The 5609-nt window shown below is 37.1% G+C and overlaps 1 pseudogene; it reads left to right on the top strand.

The window, feature by feature from the left end:
- Positions 1-3174: 3174 nt before the first annotated feature.
- On the top strand, positions 3175-3878 carry LOC114053975 (annotated as a pseudogene).
- Positions 3879-5609: the final 1731 nt, after the last annotated feature.

The following is a 5609-nucleotide window of genomic DNA, read 5'->3' as shown; positions in this document are numbered from 1 at the left end:
ACTTGAGCTATATAGAACCCTGATCATTGCTCATAATTTCTTCACCACTAATGAAACATTGGTGTGGAGTTAATGAGCAGCCTAGGTACAAAAAAAAATTCCTCCTGCAGTGTCTATCATTCCTTACCCTCAAATTCCATGTTACTACCAAGTCAAGGTGTTATCTTAGGTAGTGTGGCAGGTTCAGGTATAAACTAGAACTGATCTTTGTCTTCATGGAGTTTATAGTCTAGTAAGGGAAATAATGAATAGGAAAGGGACTGGGTTTGTGATTTCATAAATATAAGGAAGTTCTAGATGAAGAAACTACTTCTACAAGTGCATGTCAGCACTTTATTTTCAATGATTTATTTTATTTTCAATTCATGGAACAGAAACAAGCATTTCCATAACACAGTACAATAAAAAAATATGATTGCACATGAAACTGCAAATCTACCACGGACAACTTGCCATTACCTCCAAATATACAACAAAATTATCATGTAAATTTCTTTTTTTCTACCCCCCCCTACCCTAGAAATGGCTACCATTAGAAATGAGTAAGCAAAGGAAAAAGAACCCAACCATTGATAGCTACTTTGGTGCAAAGAAGATCTGGGTTCATATTCAGAGGTAGATAGTGAGGCAAGCCACTCCTACCCCAAAGGGTAATACAAAATGGTCTTCATAGTAATTTGTGGCCTTGGAAAATTGCCTGGGGCACCAAGAGGTTAAGCCCATGTTCACATAGCCCTTATATGGCAAAGGTCTTCTTGATTCCAAGGCCAACTGTCTATCCACTACACAAACTGCCTCACAGGGGAGATAACCCACATCCTAAAATACAAGGTATAATGTGGAATAAAGATGTCTTCATCTGAATACCCCCCAATACCTCAAATTCAATGTGTCCTAGCTCAGCTTATTCTTTTTTCCCTCTTAAAACAGCTTCTCTTTTTCACTTCTGCATTTCCAACCATGATAATATTATTTACTCAGTATCCCATGTTTGAAACCTTGCTGTTGTCTTTGAATCTTCCCTTTCCTTCCCTCATCTCTCATATTTAATCAATTACCAAATCCTATAAATTCTACCTCTAGAATATCTCTTGTCCTTATTTTTCCTATTTATTTCCACTGGCACTACTTTAAGTATAAGCTCTTATTTCCACCTACAAGGAATACTGTAATAGCCTAACATATCTTTCCACTTCTACTCTCTCCCTGCTGTAATCCATCCTCCACATAACATACATATTGATGTTCCCTCAAATACCCTAAATTCCTGATTCCTTAATATATTCACTTCCCATGACATAATTACCACTCTACCCCAGTAACACATAGAGATAGTCATACCCATGACCTCCCCATTATCCACAAGTATTCTACCTCCATGTTCATAAACTCCAAAATTCCTTTATCTGATCATAATACTTTATCATTACTTCATATCCTAAGCCTTACAACCCCTTGCCCTGTTCTTCTTCCTCATTGAGACCTCCATTCTTTCCACCTCTCTGTTCTTTCCCAGCCCATGACCCTTGCACTAGCTACACTCTTCTCCTTTCCCTAGTTGGTCTCTGGATAATCAAGATTTTACCTCTCTAGTCTTTGGGATATCAGAAAGAACAAATAGTACCTTGAAAGAGTTGAAGAAATGCTTCAAAGATAAAATAGAAGAAAAATTCATCTGAAGAAGTTGGTCAGCCATTTTTTCAGTCATGTCTGATTCTTCATGACCCTATTTTGGATTTTCTTGGCAAAGATACTGGAATGGTTTGCAATTTCCTTCTCCAGACCATTTTACAGTTGAGGAAACCGAGGCAAACCGGGTTAAGCGATTTGCCCAGTGTCACATAGCTAGTATACGTATGAGGCCTAATTTGAACTCAGGAAGATGAGTCTTTCTGACTCCAGGAATGGTGTTCTGTCAACTGTGCCATCTAGCTGCCTTATGAAGAGGAAGAGGGGACTGACTCAGTCTGTGGCAAGAAGTTAGAGCATGGAGGAATGGAACTCATAAAAGGAAAAAAAAGGACCATAGAGCATTTGGATCTACATAATTGGTAGAAAATTCTTCCCTTAGAGAGTAGAACTGGACTTTCTAAGCACCCCAGGGAACGATGTTTTTGATTTAAAAGTACAACCAGGAAAGAAATTTGGTAATAGTCAGAAAAATCTGACCAAATCAAATAACATATGTAAAGTGCTTAGCATACCTTAATGTGCTAAATAAATATTAGCTATAGAAAGAAGAGATAAATAACATTAGGAGCAATGAGAACTACAAAGGAGGCCATTTGTCCACCTAATACAGAGGTTTTATGTCTTCCTATGACATGATGAAGTGCTCCTGATACCTACTTGTCAAATCTGTCAAATGCTAAAACTGTCATCAGTTAATTGATGTGGTACCATATGATCCTGCAACCTAGCAAACAAAATTGGAATTTATGAAGTCTTAAGGAAAAAAATCGCAAATCATCAGAATACACAGGCAATGTTTTCATTCCTGTTGTTAGATGATTGAAGGTAGGATTGGGAAAGTGAACAGCTGGTTAAGAAGATGCCACCTGGGGTATAGATTTCTTCACCATAACTTAAAATACAAGAAAAATGGGGACCTTAGTCATGGATGAAGTACACCTTAAATGGGCCAACAAAAAGACCCTGGCCTAGAGTCTTAAGAACTTAAGTGGCCATAAAACTGAAATTGGAGGAGGAAGGAGAAAACTGCCCACAAGTGTCTGCCAACCCTGATATCATAGAGTAGCAGCTATATTACAGGAAAAAGGGTAACTGGAGAGAGGATCCATAATTCACAAAAGAGAACTAGTAATAAAACCCATAGTGGCAGTTGTCTATACATAAGTGGACAAAGTATAGGTAACAAGCATAGTGGCTTAGAGATCCTAATCTATCTTAATGAAACTTGGTTGGATGGGACTTATAACTAGAATATTTCTCTGGAAGAGAAATTTTTGTTATTTTTATTTTTTATTTATTTTTATTTACTTATATTTATTCATCATATTATCTTTATTCAAAATGTTAAGAATAGATAAAAGGAGCAGTAGAATAGAATTACGTATCAAGATATGTGTGACAGTGAGCAAAAGACTGAGAAGAGTTTCAGAGTCACCACCCACTGACAGCCATTGTGCAGACGCTGCGGGAGCTAATGCCGTTATGAATTATAAGGATCTGGTGTAGTAGTTGAAACTGGCAGAGTAGGTAGAGGGCCACAGAATAGTGGAATCAATGAAGAAAGCAGCAGCAATGGATGTGGAGTTGACAATTGAGGAAAGACATGTCAGTTTCATATGAAAATGTGATTGGAGCCAGAGGAGCTTCCTGATGAATAATCAGCAGCATTTTAACATAAAAAAATAAGAGAGATGATAAACAAAAAAATGATAAAGAATATTGGCAAATCATTGAGATTTAACAAAATTTAATCTGTTGTGATATTCTGGCCATATTTGACAAAGATTTCATTTGAGTAACAAAAACTGGTGAATCCAAGGTTTTGCAGGATAAAATGAAAGGAGACTTCCACAGATATTTGGCTGAATTTTCCAGGGAACAGACAAGAGACAATAGCCTATAGTACCTTATAAAGCAGCTGATAAAGCTGCTAGTAGTATTTCAGCGACAGGACTTCTGCCAACACACGCAGTCTACTTAGGTCTCCCTTTCAACATTTCTGTATTCTACTATGAAATTCTTAATTCCTCTGTTTCTGGAGGTTGGCAAAAGCTGCTTTTGATGACACAATCACAGAACTGGATACACTGAGTGAAGAGAAAATCTATAAAAACTCTATACTTATCATGCAACTGTTTCATGATAACCTGGATTTGCCCAGGCCAGGGTTTGCCAGAGGGCAGTAATGCCTTCCCTTGTCCTTTCAAAATCCAGACTCTCTCACAGTCACTTCAAGTCAGTCCTCCCACATAGACAAGATTCTTTTTTTTAAATACTCCATTCTTTTATCTGGCTCAAGGTGATGCTGAGAACAGAAGGAACTCTTCAGGCTATGGAAGATGAAAACCAATGAGACATCAAAGGCAACAAGAGAATCCATCTCTGACCACCTCCCTGTTCCTCCCCATCCCTGCCCCCCAAATTCCTCACTGTCACTGAGAACCACCAAATCTTTTATATTTGATCTCGGAATATAGTTTCCTGCACTGTTTTGTTTTATTTTTTTAACAATTTTCAAAGTTCTCAAAGGCAAGCATGAATTTCAGTGGATTTTACTGGTCCCAGCTTTTAGGCCCTTTAAGATACTATTAGGACTGCATAAAGGCTTTTTCAGCTTTACTGTGTTGTCACCATGTCAAGTATGGCAAGATAACCATTAGAAATGGCAATTACAGTCAAAAGTCATTAGACTTCAGGTAAAGCAAGAGTTTAGGAGAGAAGTTTATTTCACGATAGGGTACAAGTGGTGGCATTTTTCTTTTTTGTAATTCTCTAAACCAAATTTTATACCAATATTTAAAATTAATTGGATATTTAGCTTGAAGTTACAGGTTGTGTTGGACAATTTATTGAAGTGGTTTTGCTGTTAAAACAAAACAAACAAAAAACCAACCTGTGCCAAAATGTTTCTTAAAAGCATGTTGCTAGTTCAACAATCTGTGGCTACTCATCTTTGCTTTCATTTCCCCCTAAGAAGAACTTAGCATGGAAGGTAGCATTATTAAGTTTCCAGGCATGTTTAGTTCTTTGCTTTTGCACCCTTCCACTTTTCCCTCTTTACTCCCTGACCTCCTTTGATCACTCAATCTCTTTCATTCAATAAATGTAACTTAAGGCTAATTTGTACCACTGGATAGTTGACTAGAGTCACATATAGAGAATCAATATTGTTCTTATTGAAACAGCATATGATTAGCATTAAATGTAAACAAAAGTAAACAATTAAAAAAATAAGATATGCTCATGTGAAGCAACCCAGAAAGCATGGGATTGCAGATGACCTGGAAAGAAAGCAAAAATAGGTGAGGAATTTAGGAAACATAGTTCACAAACCTGGTACTGAAGCATGACAGTAGTGAGAAGGGACTTAGAAAATCCAGATAACTTCTAGAACTCTCTCTGTATCTATCTTTGTCTCTGTTTCTCTCCAGGTCTCTCTCTATGGCATTGTGCAAATCACTCAACTTCTCTGAGTCTCAGTTTTTTCATCTATATAATGGGGATAATAATAGCACTTATCTGTCTTCTCTCTTTCTTTCTCTGTATCTCTGCCTTTCTTTCTCCTTAGCATTCTTTGTCTCTTTTGCACTCTTTTTCCTTTTCCCTTTCTCTGTTTTTTGTTTCTGTCTCTCTGTTTCTCTCTGTCTCTCCCCACCACTCACCAAAGCAGAGCAGCTTATAAATTCTTAACTTACTCTAATGATAATTTCTTTTTTCAAGAGGAAAAAAACCACAAAAGGGCCCACTATTCTGAATCTGGTTCTGCCTAATAAGGAAGAACTGGTAAAGTAAGTAAAATTGATCAAAACTTGGAAGAGGGGAGAAGGGAGTGATCAAATCATCTAATAATTCATAATACAGAAGGAAAAGAAAACTGGACATAGATTTTGCAGAGCAAAAAAATTTAGGTAGGATTC

The sequence above is a fragment of the Vombatus ursinus genome, unplaced genomic scaffold, assembly GCF_900497805.2.
Source record: "Vombatus ursinus unplaced genomic scaffold, bare-nosed wombat genome assembly UNPS02014812.1, whole genome shotgun sequence".
Taxonomy (NCBI): domain Eukaryota; kingdom Metazoa; phylum Chordata; class Mammalia; order Diprotodontia; family Vombatidae; genus Vombatus; species Vombatus ursinus.
The sequence above is the reverse complement of the archived record's forward strand: the minus strand, read 5'-3'. Positions and strand labels throughout refer to the sequence as shown.